Here is an 18,149-nt window from a genome sequence, read left to right on the forward strand (position 1 = left end):
ATGTGTGGGGAACTGTGTCAAACGCTTTTGCAAAATACAGGTATACCACGTCCATAGCCACCCCTATGCCCAAGGTTTTACTTACCTCCTTATACAAAGAAATCAAGTTTGTTTGACAACTTCTGTCTTTCATGAATCCATGCTGTCTGTTGCTTAAAATATTTTTTTCCAAAATAACTTGTCTATGTGGTCTTATGCGGTGACGTACAACACGTATGACGAGCCGAGAAAAATGAAGTTCAATAGCCAGTGCGGCTCTTCTGCTTGATTCAGAGCATGCATGGAACTTTGTGCGTTTGAATTGTGTACACACGATCGCAATTTTTGACAACTGATTTTGTTGTAGGAAAATTTGAAATCCAGATCTCAAATTTTGTGATGGAAATTTCAATGGAAAATGAACTCATCTATGTGGTCTTTTATTTAACTCTCCAGTATCCTCACAACTATAGAAGGTAAACTAACAGGTCTATAGTTACTTGGTAAAGACTTTGATCCCTTTTTAAATATGGGCACCACATTGGCCCTGCGTCAAACCAGTGGTACCATTCCAGTCATTAATAAGTCCCTAAATATTAGAAAGAATGGCCTTGAAATGACAGAGCTCAATTCTTTTAGGATCCGTGGGTGGATGCCATCTGGTCCAAGTGCTTTATCCAGCTTTATTCTGTCTAAATATTTCTGGACCATATCACTTTTGAGCCATTGTGGATCATTTGAGGTTGTGTCACTACCACCCCCATTATGGACATGAGCTCCCCCATGCTCCTTTGTATACACAGAGCTGAAGAAAGTATTTGATAAATTTTCCTTCTCTTTGTCCCCAGTCACCCGCTCTAGATTATTTTGTAAAGGGCCTACATGCTCAGACCTGACCTTTTACTATTAATATATTTGAAGAATTTTTGGGGGTTTGTCCTACTATCTTTTGCAATCTGTTAGTTTTGAATTTGTGCGTCCTTGATTTCCCTTTTACATATTCTGTTATATTCTTTGTAACATTTAAACAATGATAGCGTTCCTTAATTTTTATATTTTTTAAAAGCAATTTTTTTTATTATTTATAGTCAGTTTAACTTTAGCGGTAAGCCACATAGGTTTTATTTTTAGCCTTTTAAACTTATTGCCCATGGGAATATACTTTGCAGTGAGTTTACAATCACTTTGAAGAATTCCCCTTTCTGTTCTGTGTTCATTGAAGCCAATATTCCCTCCCAGTCTATGTCCTAGAGAGCAGCCCTCATCCTTGGAAAATTTGCTCTCTTAAAGTTAAGTGTTTTTATCTTACCCGTATGTGTTTGTTGCTTACAGCTAACATTAAATGAAATCATGTTATGGTCACTGTTACCCAGATGTTCTTTTATATGAATATTGGTAATAAGCTTTGCATGGTTTGAGATTACCAGGTCCAGCAGAGCGTCATTCCTAGTCAGGGCCTCTATAAACTGGACCATAAAATTGTCTTGTAATGGGTTTATACATGTTTGCCCTTTAACTGTCCCAACAGTGCCATTACTCCAGTCAATTTCTGAGTAGTTAAAATCCCCCATTATTATCACTGTCCCAGCCCTTGCAGCCCTTCCATCTGTGCAAGGAGCTGAGTCTCCACCTCCTCACTAACACTGGGAGGTCTATAACAAACTCCAATGACAACCTTTGTAGTACGCACACCCATCTACAGTTCAACCCATAATGCTTCAGACTCATCACACTCTCCATCAACTAGGTCTTCTTTCACACTTGCTTTGAGATCACTTCTCACATAGAGACAGACACCACCACCCCTCCATTTTACCCTGTCTTTCCAAAAGAGAGCATAGCCAGTTTGGAACAGTCTTCCAGCAGAGGTGCGAGTCAGTCAAAAGTAAGTCAATTTAAACATGCTTGTGATAAATATAGGTCTATACACAGGGACACAATTTTCTGCATTCAGATCTGTAATTTATATGGATCTGAACACAGCATTATTGTGAGTTATGGGCTCTATCATGCAGCTCTATTTTGGAACTGACTAAAAAAAACTGTAATCAGTGTCCGATTTGGGAAATATTTTCCACTGTGCTAACATTTACATGTGTAAAGCGTAAATGGACCGTATGTGACACCATTGCTGCTTAGGGCCAGCATATAAACATCTACAGTGAGTAATCAGCTTCAGTGGGGCAAGTGAAGAATGACTTTTCTGGTCATTCTGAATGACTGAAGGCAAAGCTCATTCTGTGCCGTGCCACCACCGTTGATTGCACACTATTGATGTTTACAAATCAGCCCTGAATAAATCACTCATGCGGTGCAGGTAAAACAACCTCTATCTTCAGTCTTTCAGAATGACTGAAGGCCAAGGTCATTCTGCACCGGCACTACACGAATGAAGTTTATAAGCGTGTAAACATCTTGATCTTAGCTAATATGGACATAAGCAGATGTATGCCTCTACTGTATGAGTTCAGATGCATTATGGACAACTTTTTATACAGGATCTTGCCGACAGCAAGATTCTGCATAAAATCAATACAGCCATGGGCGCTAGGCCTAAGGCTGGGATTTATAAGCTTTATTCTTTCCAAACCTATAACATTTGTGCACATATTTTCGAGAAATAAAAATGACCTTATTTTTTTGTGAACTTGCCTTTAATTTTCTTTGCAGGTATTTTTGTAAAGTATCTTTTAGAGTACAACTTCTCCAAGCAATACCTGAACAAAAATAGATGATGGAAAAAGAATATTTTTTTTTATTTCAACCAGCTACATCATATTACCAGCAACCATCCAATTACTGCTGGAGAGTTAAACTATCTGACTGTTTCTTATATCTCTAAAAGATTCTATTTTGTGAGATCTCTGCACAGGTCTGCACACCTGCTTCCACTTTGCCTGCTGGATTAAAAAAAAATTGTTTATACATTATGGAGAATGTAACAGGAGGAAATTGAAAACACAGTGGTGGGTGAAAATACCCAAAACTCCACGCAAAAGGAACAGATGTTTAGGAAATACAGAAGGCAAACCTTGTTATTGGGGTACCTAAAACATAAAAAATAAGCACTGTGAACTGATGGTCACCCTATTAAAGAAGGTCTCAGAGATAGCAGAAATGCTAAGATCAGCAGATATATATTAAACATTAGAGGCTCGTTCACACCAGATGCATTGGGGATATGTTGGCTGCTATTTCCAGTGCAGCACCAATGCAAAGACAAGGCAGCTGCAGTAAATAAAACTCTATTGGAATGTCACTTGTAATATTTTAACAAAATTCTGTTAAAAAAGTGAACAGTGTGATGTGCCCGGATCAGTCCATCGGCACTGTGCCTGTCAGTAAACATGAGCAGACGTGTTAGGTGTGGCTCACTGGTGTGAAAAAGCTCTTACTTGCACCAATATAATAAAAACTTTGCACAACTACATATACAAAACCAAAATGAAAGCTATTTACAAAAATGTTGTATTTGTGTTTACATATACTTTAAGACAATAGTATTTGTATCTTGGCGTTATTTGACCTTACATTTGTATGCTATTATATTTCTTTCCATCATTTATATTTTATATATTTCTTTCATTATATATATATATATTTTTTTTTTTCTCTAATGATTAAAGGGTAACTCCACTTTCGTGGGGAAAAAAATAGCAAAAAAGAGAAAATAATATAGCGTGTACAATTGCGATACAAGTCATATTGTAATTGAAAGTTATTAAAAATTACATTTCCTTTTCAATCTGCAGCCACTGTAATTTTCAATAAATGCAATGCAATATGGCTACATGGTGTTGTTCTGTACACAGAATGTGTACTGACCACTCCCCAGAAACATCATTTCCTACAGACCAGTTAGCCTAACATCAATAGTATGTAAACTCTTGGAGGGGATGATAAGGGACTATATACAAGATTTTAGTAATAAGAACGGTATCATTAGCAGTAATCAGCATGGATTCATGAAGAATCGTTCTTGCCAAACCAATCTATTAACCTTCTATGAGGAGGTGAGTTGCAAAAGCATTTGACACAGTTCCCCATAAGCGTTTACTGTACAAAATAAGGTCCATTGGCATGGACCATAGGGTAAATACATGGATTGAAAACTGGCTACAAGGGCGAGTTCAGAGGGTGGTGATAAATGGGGAGTACTCAGAATGGTCAGGGGTGGGTAGTGGGGTTCCCCAGGGTTCTGTGCTGGGACCAATCCTATTTAATTTGTTCATAAACGATCTGGAGGATGGGATAAACAGTTCAATCTCTGTATTTGCAGATGATACTAAGCTAAGCAGGGCAATAACTTCTCCGCAGGATGTGGAAACCTTGCAAAAAGACCTGAACAAATTAATGGGGTGGGCGACTACATGGCAAATGAGGTTCAATGTAGAAAAATGTAAAATAATGCATTTGGGTGGCAAAAATATGAATGCAATCTATACACTGGGGGGAGAACCTCTGGGGGAATCTAGGATGGAAAGGACCTGGGGGTCCTAGTAGATGATAGGCTCAGCAATGGCATGCAATGCCAAGCTGCTGCTAACAAAGCAAACAGAATATTGGCATGCATTAAAAGGGGGATCAACTCCAGAGATAAAACGATAATTCTCCCACTCTACAAAGCTCTGGTCCGGCCGCACCTGGAGTATGCTGTCCAGTTCTGGGCACCAGTCCCCAGGAAGGATGTACTGGAAATGGAGCGAGTACAAAGAAGGGCAACAAAGCTAATAAAGGGTATCTAGGATCTTAGTTATGAGGAAAGGTTGCGAGTACTGAACTTATTCTCTCTGGAGAAGAGACGCTTGAGAGGGGATATGATTTCAATTTACAAATACCGTACTGGTGACCCCACAATTGGGATAAAACTTTTTCGCAGAAGAGAGTTTAACAAGACTCGTGGCCACTCATTAAAATTAGAAGAAAAGAGGTTTAACCTTAAAGTGGGGTTCCACCCAAAAAAACAAACATATCTAAAAAATTCTAAAAAAAAAAAACAAAAAAACATTTGGATATTTTTTTTTTTTTACTCACCTCTAAATGCCTGTTGCTAGGTGGTCCCTCGTAGTCTGCCCCTTCCTCTGCCTGGGCTGGTGACATCACTTCCCCCTGGCACAGGAAGGGCTCGGCTTTTCTCCCTCCCTCCTGTCAATCATCTGGGACCCATTACAGGTCCCAGGTGATTGAGCGGCCAATCACGGCGCGCGGCGCCGCTCGCGCATGCGCAGTGGGTGCCAGGCTGTGAAGCCACAGCCCGGCGCCCACAGTTGAAATGCCGGCGCCGACGAGCGGAGGGGGGGACGAGCGGGGCTTCGATCCCCCGCATCGCTGGACCCAGGGACAGGTAAGTGTCCAATTAAAAGTCAGCAGCTGCAGTATTTGTAGCTGCTGACTTTTAATTTTTTTTTTTTTATGCCCGCCTGGGTGGAACTCCTCTTTAAACTAGAAAAAGGAGAAAGTCTGAGAGCTGCTCCCTAACATAAGACACCTCCATCCCAATATTGCATAAAGAAACAAAGAATTTTTGCCCGTGGGACTTTAAATGAAGTGTCCATGGTGATCACATATAAATAGAAAGAGTATATAAGTAACAAGATTTATTGGAATAAATATCATCCAGTACAGGTCATAAACATAGGTGACAGTTACATAAGAACAGCAACATGGTAAAGTGGTCCTAAAGACATAACCATCATGACATAACATCAAAGTATAAAAAGTACAGATATACATGATACATCTCTAACCCGACGCGTTTCGCGAGCTCTCCTCACTTCATCAGGGGCTGATGTGTATATCTGATGTCTGTAATAACAAGTAAAAATGTATTGAAGTATGGTTTGTAGTAGGACAACAACATGAAGTCAGAGCTAGTAATCCGATACCTACTTGTCAGGCACTTGACCCCAAAGAGGGAGGCCCCAGGCAGGGGGCGGCGGGAATGCATCTCCCCCGGGAGCTGAGGGGGAGGAGACCACGACGCGGAGGTCCAGGATCAGGCACAGGGCAGGCATGGCGAGTGGATGGAGAAAAGAAAGATGGACCCAACTGTCACCCATAATAGTTGAAGAGCATACTCACTGTAATAAAGTATAACAAAAATGTATCTATATCTAAGATAGTGGCAGTAGCCATATCCAAAAATATATACAATAGTATGCTTGAGTATGGTGGGTGCAGGGTGTCCAGCAGAGCATGAAAAAGAAAGTAAAAGCCAAAACAGAAAACAGAAAAAAGGTAAAAAGGATGTCAGCCCAAGTGTAACCCATGGGTCTAGCAAGGCATACTCTCTATAATAGAATGTATAGATGTAAATATATTTATTAAGGTATACTAAATCATCTAAAAGTCCTACGTAACATGTACACCATAGTAAGGTACATGAATATGTGTATTTATAAAACTTAAATGGTTCATATCCCATTGTAATGAAAGTATAAGGTAGTAGGCTGAGGTACAAGAAATACAGGAGTGTCCTGCAGAACATGGGGAAATGTGATGTGAAAGGAAAGGAAGTGAGAAAGAAAAAGTGAGGGGAATAGTGAGGGGGGAAGGAAAACAGGGAACAGAAAAAAAAGGGGATAAGAAAAGAGAAGAGAAAGAAGAAATGAAGGAAGTTAGCAAAGAAAAAGGACAAGAAAGACTGCAGAAGTGAAGAAGAGGGGGGTACAAACAGGTAAGTAAGAAATAATGAGTGAGCAGAAATAAAAGTCAAAAAGTTGCAAGTGATATTTCCAAGGTGTACTTATATGAATCATAAGTGCATTGGTGAGGTAACATGTATAAATTTAGGGTATAATGGTGATGCCTACCAGTATGGTCTCTCACCAGTGTGTGGAAGGAGCCAAATGAAGAGAAGACTGACCATGCCAGAACCCCCGCCTAAATACCCGGACGTCCGCCGTAGCCTCCGCCCCCAACGTCATACAAACGTCGGCGGGGGGAAGCCGCATACACCGCGCCCGCCAACGTGCGGCGGGACACAGCAGAGGCACCCGCCCATCGTCCGGATGTTAACAGTGCTCAGGAAGTGGAGACATCGCTATTGCGGAAGTCTCTCACTGGGGCACACGGCATGACGCCGATGCACTGATGGCTCCGCCCCTTCCGGAATGGAGAGGCGGAGACAGCAGGGGAAAGTAAACCCCATTTGTGCATCGCAGCTCCCGGGGGAAACGAACCGCCACCCCCAGAACCCGGAGCCACACACATGGAGCCAGGTCCGCAAGTAGAAAAGGGGAGTCACCTTTGAAAAAACATGTCATATTGTCAATGGGTAGTCAAAGTATATATATGTGTATATATTGATATATTTATAAACTGGATCTAGGAGCGGCAACAGACTCAGGGCATGTGGTGTCTTCCACCTGGGTTCAATAGAAAAAGGAGAAAGTCTGAGAGCTGCTCCCTAACATAAGACACCTCCATCCCAATATTGCATAAAGAAACAAAGAATTTTTGCCCGTGGGACTTTAAATGAAGTGTCCATGGTGATCACATATAAATAGAAAGAGTATATAAGTAACAAGATTTATTGGAATAAATATCATCCAGTACAGGTCATAAACATAGGTGACAGTTACATAAGAACAGCAACATGGTAAAGTGGTCCTAAAGACATAACCATCATGACATAACATCAAAGTATAAAAAGTACAGATATACATGATACATCTCTAACCCGACGCGTTTCGCGAGCTCTCCTCGCTTCATCAGGGGCTGATGTGTATATCTGATGTCTGTAATAACAAGTAAAAATGTATTGAAGTATGGTTTGTAGTAGGACAACAACATGAAGTCAGAGCTAGTAATCCGATACCTACTTGTCAGGCACTTGACCCCAAAGAGGGAGGCCCCAGGCAGGGGGCGGCGGGAATGCATCTCCCCCGGGAGCTGAGGGGGAGGAGACCACGACGCGGAGGTCCAGGATCAGGCACAGGGCAGGCATGGCGAGTGGATGGAGAAAAGAAAGATGGACCCAACTGTCACCCATAATAGTTGAAGAGCATACTCACTGTAATAAAGTATAACAAAAATGTATCTATATCTAAGATAGTGGCAGTAGCCATATCCAAAAATATATACAATAGTATGCTTGAGTATGGTGGGTGCAGGGTGTCCAGCAGAGCATGAAAAAGAAAGTAAAAGCCAAAACAGAAAACAGAAAAAAGGTAAAAAGGATGTCAGCCCAAGTGTAACCCATGGGTCTAGCAAGGCATACTCTCTATAATAGAATGTATAGATGTAAATATATTTATTAAGGTATACTAAATCATCTAAAAGTCCTACGTAACATGTACACCATAGTAAGGTACATGAATATGTGTATTTATAAAACTTAAATGGTTCATATCCCATTGTAATGAAAGTATAAGGTAGTAGGCTGAGGTACAAGAAATACAGGAGTGTCCTGCAGAACATGGGGAAATGTGATGTGAAAGGAAAGGAAGTGAGAAAGAAAAAGTGAGGGGAATAGTGAGGGGGAAGGAAAACGGGGAACAGAAAAAAAAGGGGATAAGAAAAGAGAAGAGAAAGAAGAAATGAAGGAAGTTAGCAAAGAAAAAGGACAAGAAAGACTGCAGAAGTGAAGAAGAGGGGGGTACAAACAGGTAAGTAAGAAATAATGAGTGAGCAGAAATAAAAGTCAAAAAGTTGCAAGTGATATTTCCAAGGTGTACTTATATGAATCATAAGTGCATTGGTGAGGTAACATGTATAAATTTAGGGTATAATGGTGATGCCTACCAGTATGGTCTCTCACCAGTGTGTGGAAGGAGCCAAATGAAGAGAAGACTGACCATGCCAGAACCCCCGCCTAAATACCCGGACGTCCGCCGTAGCCTCCGCCCCCAACGTCATACAAACGTCGGTGGGGGGAAGCCGCATACACCGCGCCCGCCAACGTGCGGCGGGACACAGCAGAGGCACCCGCCCATCGTCCGGATGTTAACAGTGCTCAGGAAGTGGAGACATCGCTATTGCGGAAGTCTCTCACTGGGGCACACGGCATGACGCCGATGCACTGATGGCTCCGCCCCTTCCGGAATGGAGAGGCGGAGACAGCAGGGGAAAGTAAACCCCATTTGTGCATCGCAGCTCCCGGGGGAAACGAACCGCCACCCCCAGAACCCGGAGCCACACACATGGAGCCAGGTCCGCAAGTAGAAAAGGGGAGTCACCTTTGAAAAAACATGTCATATTGTCAATGGGTAGTCAAAGTATATATATGTGTATATATTGATATATTTATAAACTGGATCTAGGAGCGGCAACAGACTCAGGGCATGTGGTGTCTTCCACCTGGGTTCAATAGAAAAAGGAGAAAGTCTGAGAGCTGCTCCCTAACATAAGACACCTCCATCCCAATATTGCATAAAGAAACAAAGAATTTTTGCCCGTGGGACTTTAAATGAAGTGTCCATGGTGATCACATATAAATAGAAAGAGTATATAAGTAACAAGATTTATTGGAATAAATATCATCCAGTACAGGTCATAAACATAGGTGACAGTTACATAAGAACAGCAACATGGTAAAGTGGTCCTAAAGACATAACCATCATGACATAACATCAAAGTATAAAAAGTACAGATATACATGATACATCTCTAACCCGACGCGTTTCGCGAGCTCTCCTCGCTTCATCAGGGGCTGATGTGTATATCTGATGTCTGTAATAACAAGTAAAAATGTATTGAAGTATGGTTTGTAGTAGGACAACAACATGAAGTCAGAGCTAGTAATCCGATACCTACTTGTCAGGCACTTGACCCCAAAGAGGGAGGCCCCAGGCAGGGGGCGGCGGGAATGCATCTCCCCCGGGAGCTGAGGGGGAGGAGACCACGACGCGGAGGTCCAGGATCAGGCACAGGGCAGGCATGGCGAGTGGATGGAGAAAAGAAAGATGGACCCAACTGTCACCCATAATAGTTGAAGAGCATACTCACTGTAATAAAGTATAACAAAAATGTATCTATATCTAAGATAGTGGCAGTAGCCATATCCAAAAATATATACAATAGTATGCTTGAGTATGGTGGGTGCAGGGTGTCCAGCAGAGCATGAAAAAGAAAGTAAAAGCCAAAACAGAAAACAGAAAAAAGGTAAAAAGGATGTCAGCCCAAGTGTAACCCATGGGTCTAGCAAGGCATACTCTCTATAATAGAATGTATAGATGTAAATATATTTATTAAGGTATACTAAATCATCTAAAAGTCCTACGTAACATGTACACCATAGTAAGGTACATGAATATGTGTATTTATAAAACTTAAATGGTTCATATCCCATTGTAATGAAAGTATAAGGTAGTAGGCTGAGGTACAAGAAATACAGGAGTGTCCTGCAGAACATGGGGAAATGTGATGTGAAAGGAAAGGAAGTGAGAAAGAAAAAGTGAGGGGAATAGTGAGGGGGAAGGAAAACAGGGAACAGAAAAAAAAGGGGATAAGAAAAGAGAAGAGAAAGAAGAAATGAAGGAAGTTAGCAAAGAAAAAGGACAAGAAAGACTGCAGAAGTGAAGAAGAGGGGGGTACAAACAGGTAAGTAAGAAATAATGAGTGAGCAGAAATAAAAGTCAAAAAGTTGCAAGTGATATTTCCAAGGTGTACTTATATGAATCATAAGTGCATTGGTGAGGTAACATGTATAAATTTAGGGTATAATGGTGATGCCTACCAGTATGGTCTCTCACCAGTGTGTGGAAGGAGCCAAATGAAGAGAAGACTGACCATGCCAGAACCCCCGCCTAAATACCCGGACGTCCGCCGTAGCCTCCGCCCCCAACGTCATACAAACGTCGGTGGGGGGAAGCCGCATACACCGCGCCCGCCAACGTGCGGCGGGACACAGCAGAGGCACCCGCCCATCGTCCGGATGTTAACAGTGCTCAGGAAGTGGAGACATCGCTATTGCGGAAGTCTCTCACTGGGGCACACGGCATGACGCCGATGCACTGATGGCTCCGCCCCTTCCGGAATGGAGAGGCGGAGACAGCAGGGGAAAGTAAACCCCATTTGTGCATCGCAGCTCCCGGGGGAAACGAACCGCCACCCCCAGAACCCGGAGCCACACACATGGAGCCAGGTCCGCAAGTAGAAAAGGGGAGTCACCTTTGAAAAAACATGTCATATTGTCAATGGGTAGTCAAAGTATATATATGTGTATATATTGATATATTTATAAACTGGATCTAGGAGCGGCAACAGACTCAGGGCATGTGGTGTCTTCCACCTGGGTTCAATAGAAAAAGGAGAAAGTCTGAGAGCTGCTCCCTAACATAAGACACCTCCATCCCAATATTGCATAAAGAAACAAAGAATTTTTGCCCGTGGGACTTTAAATGAAGTGTCCATGGTGATCACATATAAATAGAAAGAGTATATAAGTAACAAGATTTATTGGAATAAATATCATCCAGTACAGGTCATAAACATAGGTGACAGTTACATAAGAACAGCAACATGGTAAAGTGGTCCTAAAGACATAACCATCATGACATAACATCAAAGTATAAAAAGTACAGATATACATGATACATCTCTAACCCGACGCGTTTCGCGAGCTCTCCTCGCTTCATCAGGGGCTGATGTGTATATCTGATGTCTGTAATAACAAGTAAAAATGTATTGAAGTATGGTTTGTAGTAGGACAACAACATGAAGTCAGAGCTAGTAATCCGATACCTACTTGTCAGGCACTTGACCCCAAAGAGGGAGGCCCCAGGCAGGGGGCGGCGGGAATGCATCTCCCCCGGGAGCTGAGGGGGAGGAGACCACGACGCGGAGGTCCAGGATCAGGCACAGGGCAGGCATGGCGAGTGGATGGAGAAAAGAAAGATGGACCCAACTGTCACCCATAATGCCCTGAGTCTGTTGCCGCTCCTAGATCCAGTTTATAAATATATCAATATATACACATACATATACTTTGACTACCCATTGACAATATGACATGTTTTTTCAAAGGTGACTCCCCTTTTCTACTTGCGGACCTGGCTCCATGTGTGTGGCTCCGGGTTCTGGGGGTGGCGGTTCGTTTCCCCCGGGAGCTGCGATGCACAAATGGGGTTTACTTTCCCCTGCTGTCTCCGCCTCTCCATTCCGGAAGGGGCGGAGCCATCAGTGCATCGGCGTCATGCCGTGTGCCCCAGTGAGAGACTTCCGCAATAGCGATGTCTCCACTTCCTGAGCACTGTTAACATCCGGACGATGGGCGGGTGCCTCTGCTGTGTCCCGCCGCACGTTGGCGGGCGCGGTGTATGCGGCTTCCCCCCACCGACGTTTGTATGACGTTGGGGGCGGAGGCTACGGCGGACGTCCGGGTATTTAGGCGGGGGTTCTGGCATGGTCAGTCTTCTCTTCATTTGGCTCCTTCCACACACTGGTGAGAGACCATACTGGTAGGCATCACCATTATACCCTAAATTTATACATGTTACCTCACCAATGCACTTATGATTCATATAAGTACACCTTGGAAATATCACTTGCAACTTTTTGACTTTTATTTCTGCTCACTCATTATTTCTTACTTACCTGTTTGTACCCCCCTCTTCTTCACTTCTGCAGTCTTTCTTGTCCTTTTTCTTTGCTAACTTCCTTCATTTCTTCTTTCTCTTCTCTTTTCTTATCCCCTTTTTTTTCTGTTCCCTGTTTTCCTTCCCCCTCACTATTCCCCTCACTTTTTCTTTCTCACTTCCTTTCCTTTCACATCACATTTCCCCATGTTCTGCAGGACACTCCTGTATTTCTTGTACCTCAGCCTACTACCTTATACTTTCATTACAATGGGATATGAACCATTTAAGTTTTATAAATACACATATTCATGTACCTTACTATGGTGTACATGTTACGTAGGACTTTTAGATGATTTAGTATACCTTAATAAATATATTTACATCTATACATTCTATTATAGAGAGTATGCCTTGCTAGACCCATGGGTTACACTTGGGCTGACATCCTTTTTACCTTTTTTCTGTTTTCTGTTTTGGCTTTTACTTTCTTTTTCATGCTCTGCTGGACACCCTGCACCCACCATACTCAAGCATACTATTGTATATATTTTTGGATATGGCTACTGCCACTATCTTAGATATAGATACATTTTTGTTATACTTTATTACAGTGAGTATGCTCTTCAACTATTATGGGTGACAGTTGGGTCCATCTTTCTTTTCTCCATCCACTCGCCATGCCTGCCCTGTGCCTGATCCTGGACCTCCGCGTCGTGGTCTCCTCCCCCTCAGCTCCCGGGGGAGATGCATTCCCGCCGCCCCCTGCCTGGGGCCTCCCTCTTTGGGGTCAAGTGCCTGACAAGTAGGTATCGGATTACTAGCTCTGACTTCATGTTGTTGTCCTACTACAAACCATACTTCAATACATTTTTACTTGTTATTACAGACATCAGATATACACATCAGCCCCTGATGAAGCGAGGAGAGCTCGCGAAACGCGTCGGGTTAGAGATGTATCATGTATATCTGTACTTTTTATACTTTGATGTTATGTCATGATGGTTATGTCTTTAGGACCACTTTACCATGTTGCTGTTCTTATGTAACTGTCACCTATGTTTATGACCTGTACTGGATGATATTTATTCCAATAAATCTTGTTACTTATATACTCTTTCTATTTATATGTGATCACCATGGACACTTCATTTAAAGTCCCACGGGCAAAAATTCTTTGTTTCTTTATGCAATATTGGGATGGAGGTGTCTTATGTTAGGGAGCAGCTCTCAGACTTTCTCCTTTTTCTATTGAACCCAGGTGGAAGACACCACATGCCCTGAGTCTGTTGCCGCTCCTAGATCCAGTTTATAAATATATCAATATATACACATATATATACTTTGACTACCCATTGACAATATGACATGTTTTTTCAAAGGTGACTCCCCTTTTCTACTTGCGGACCTGGCTCCATGTGTGTGGCTCCGGGTTCTGGGGGTGGCGGTTCGTTTCCCCCGGGAGCTGCGATGCACAAATGGGGTTTACTTTCCCCTGCTGTCTCCGCCTCTCCATTCCGGAAGGGGCGGAGCCATCAGTGCATCGGCGTCATGCCGTGTGCCCCAGTGAGAGACTTCCGCAATAGCGATGTCTCCACTTCCTGAGCACTGTTAACATCCGGACGATGGGCGGGTGCCTCTGCTGTGTCCCGCCGCACGTTGGCGGGCGCGGTGTATGCGGCTTCCCCCCGCCGACGTTTGTATGACGTTGGGGGCGGAGGCTACGGCGGACGTCCGGGTATTTAGGCGGGGGTTCTGGCATGGTCAGTCTTCTCTTCATTTGGCTCCTTCCACACACTGGTGAGAGACCATACTGGTAGGCATCACCATTATACCCTAAATTTATACATGTTACCTCACCAATGCACTTATGATTCATATAAGTACACCTTGGAAATATCACTTGCAACTTTTTGACTTTTATTTCTGCTCACTCATTATTTCTTACTTACCTGTTTGTACCCCCCTCTTCTTCACTTCTGCAGTCTTTCTTGTCCTTTTTCTTTGCTAACTTCCTTCATTTCTTCTTTCTCTTCTCTTTTCTTATCCCCTTTTTTTTCTGTTCCCTGTTTTCCTTCCCCCTCACTATTCCCCTCACTTTTTCTTTCTCACTTCCTTTCCTTTCACATCACATTTCCCCATGTTCTGCAGGACACTCCTGTATTTCTTGTACCTCAGCCTACTACCTTATACTTTCATTACAATGGGATATGAACCATTTAAGTTTTATAAATACACATATTCATGTACCTTACTATGGTGTACATGTTACGTAGGACTTTTAGATGATTTAGTATACCTTAATAAATATATTTACATCTATACATTCTATTATAGAGAGTATGCCTTGCTAGACCCATGGGTTACACTTGGGCTGACATCCTTTTTACCTTTTTTCTGTTTTCTGTTTTGGCTTTTACTTTCTTTTTCATGCTCTGCTGGACACCCTGCACCCACCATACTCAAGCATACTATTGTATATATTTTTGGATATGGCTACTGCCACTATCTTAGATATAGATACATTTTTGTTATACTTTATTACAGTGAGTATGCTCTTCAACTATTATGGGTGACAGTTGGGTCCATCTTTCTTTTCTCCATCCACTCGCCATGCCTGCCCTGTGCCTGATCCTGGACCTCCGCGTCGTGGTCTCCTCCCCCTCAGCTCCCGGGGGAGATGCATTCCCGCCGCCCCCTGCCTGGGGCCTCCCTCTTTGGGGTCAAGTGCCTGACAAGTAGGTATCGGATTACTAGCTCTGACTTCATGTTGTTGTCCTACTACAAACCATACTTCAATACATTTTTACTTGTTATTACAGACATCAGATATACACATCAGCCCCTGATGAAGCGAGGAGAGCTCACGAAACGCGTCGGGTTAGAGATGTATCATGTATATCTGTACTTTTTATACTTTGATGTTATGTCATGATGGTTATGTCTTTAGGACCACTTTACCATGTTGCTGTTCTTATGTAACTGTCACCTATGTTTATGACCTGTACTGGATGATATTTATTCCAATAAATCTTGTTACTTATATACTCTTTCTATTTATATGTGATCACCATGGACACTTCATTTAAAGTCCCACGGGCAAAAATTCTTTGTTTCTCCTCTTTAAACTACGCAGAGGGTTCTTTACTGTAAGAGCGGCAAGGATGTGGAATTCCCTTCCACAGGCGGTGGTCTCAGTGGGGAGCATTGATAGTTTCAAGAAACTATTAGATAAGCACCTGAATGACCGCAACATACAGGGATATATAATGTAATACTGATATATAATCACACACATAGGTTGGACTTGATGGACTTGTGTCTTTTTTCAACCTCACCTACTATGTAACTATGTAACTATGTACTTGTGTAATTGTCTCACCAATTTTCCCAAAAGTCTGCCCTAAGATACAAGTCAGGTTTCAGATATCCCCTGCAACAAAATTTTAAATTTTGGTGAGATATTTCCAAAAAGAACATATCTAAAGGGATGCAGGCCCAGCAAACTTCCTCATTAGTGTTCTGCAGCTGCCACAGCTGGCTGATAATTATGAAATCACTCCCATTAGACCCACTCAGCCCAGAGGCACAGACAAACCCACATGGGCTTTTTCAGAATAACAAAAGGTATAATCTTTAAGTTTTATTTCTTAATATTATGCACCTGGGAACACAGTCTGGAATATTTAGTATTTTGCAATGCTATTAGTTATATACAGTAAAAACTGAGTTCTCAAAACCTTTGCCTTTCACTGGCTCATTGCAACTTCATTAGGAAGCTAATCTTCTTAAATTGAACCACTTTAACTATCATCTAAACCCATTTATCATTTGTTTTTTATTTACTACTTGTTTTCCTCTTACCTAAATTGAACATTACTTTCCTTCATGCCATACATAACTGTATACCTCTTATTTATAGCGTATGGGGGTCATTTACTATAGCGCTGCGGCGCTAATTACTGCAAATTAGCGCTAAAACGGTATTCACTATAACACTGGTGAGAAAATACTCCCAAAATCAAATTTATTATAGTTCCCTGAAATCAAATAGTGCCCAAACCCTTATGCCCCATACACACGGTCGGATTTTCTGATGGAAAATGTGCGATCGGAGCTTGTTGTCGGAAACACAAAGTTTGAGAGCAGGCTATAAAATTTTCCCACAACAAAATCCGATCGCGTCAATTTTGACCGTGTTTGGACAATTCTGATGCACACATGCTCAGAATAATTTCCAAGATGGAACTGCTCGGTCTGGTAAAATTAGCGTTCGGAATGGATATAGCACTTTCGTCATGCTGCAATGTTTTAAATTGTTTAATACAGCGCACTCTCTTCTTCTTTATAATGCTAGAAGAATGAAGTTGTTTTGCTGCTCATATTCATACAGACTTCTTTCTTTATTATTTCTCGTGATTTCATCAATATAATATTTTTATTTGTCACATCTCCCGAAAAAAGAATATTTTTGGGATGTTTTTAGATTAAATAATTATTTTTAGGAATTTTTTTTAAAGCCTGATCTTGTGTTTTATTTATCTTTCTTTTTTTACTCCAGAATATTTTTGGGTGTGTTTTGTGTGTCAAGTTACACCATTATTATCTTGTATTATTTATTTTAATCTCAAGGAGATTCCTTTGTGTTGGTGTCTCTTGTTAATTTTACATTGTATTTTTGAAATGTACCTGCCTCCTCACAAACAAACTGTCCTTTTTGAAGGAAAACACACATAGGCAAATATAATTGAAAAAAAAATCCTTTATTAAAAGGGCTCATAACCAAACAAAGAGGGAGGCAACGCTGGATAAACTGCAGAAATTGGCGAAGCCTTTGGCCCCCAGGGCACACATCAATTATTTTACTGCAAAAATGGTGGCCTGAGGAGTCCATATATAAGGGAGTACAATCTGGTCCAGAAGTCCAAGAGATCATGAACAGCAGCAGATGACATGTATTGTCCCCAGGCTGTGGTCATACAAGAGCCTGCATCTTTTGCCAGACCAGACTGAACCCAGGGCCATCACTCTCTGGTCTTCCTTACACACTTCCTTCCCGGCTGTGGCTCTGGTGTTGGAGGTGTGGCAGTAGGAGGAGTAGGACCTGGAGGAGGAGGAGGAGGAGGACATGGAGGAGGAGGAGTGGGAGGAGGAGGATGAGGAGGACCATGGGTGAGCTCACAAATGTGGCTTTGGCATGTGAGTTGGCCCCTCAACCCCTTATTTAGTGCTTCTAAAATGAGAAACTCACATAAGAGGCGTTGGCCCTCCTCCATTTCCATAATTTTGCATGCTGTTAGGTCAGCAAAATCCTCTTTAACACTGTGGGAGGTTCTGAGGGCCTCGGTAGCCTTCCATATTAGGCCAATTGCAGCCCCCTCCAGGTTACTCCTCTTCTTGCCACTTTTTCTTTGAAGGTGGAGGGGAGGGACCTGGGTATCGGACAGCCTACTTAGCCCGGCCACCTCCTGGCTGAGACTTTCCTGTGTATGAAAAAGGGACATTGTTTTAGTTTTTGGTTCATCAATCACAATCGTAATTTAGTACTCCAAACTAACATATATTTAACATCATTAATTTGACAAGCAGAAATATTTAGAATAATGCTATACCTGGCTCAAGCTGGGCTCCTCCACATGTTGCTGCCTGGAA

This window comes from Aquarana catesbeiana, linkage group LG09 (genome assembly GCF_042186555.1).
Source record: "Aquarana catesbeiana isolate 2022-GZ linkage group LG09, ASM4218655v1, whole genome shotgun sequence".
In the NCBI taxonomy this organism is placed as follows: Eukaryota; Metazoa; Chordata; class Amphibia; order Anura; family Ranidae; genus Aquarana; species Aquarana catesbeiana.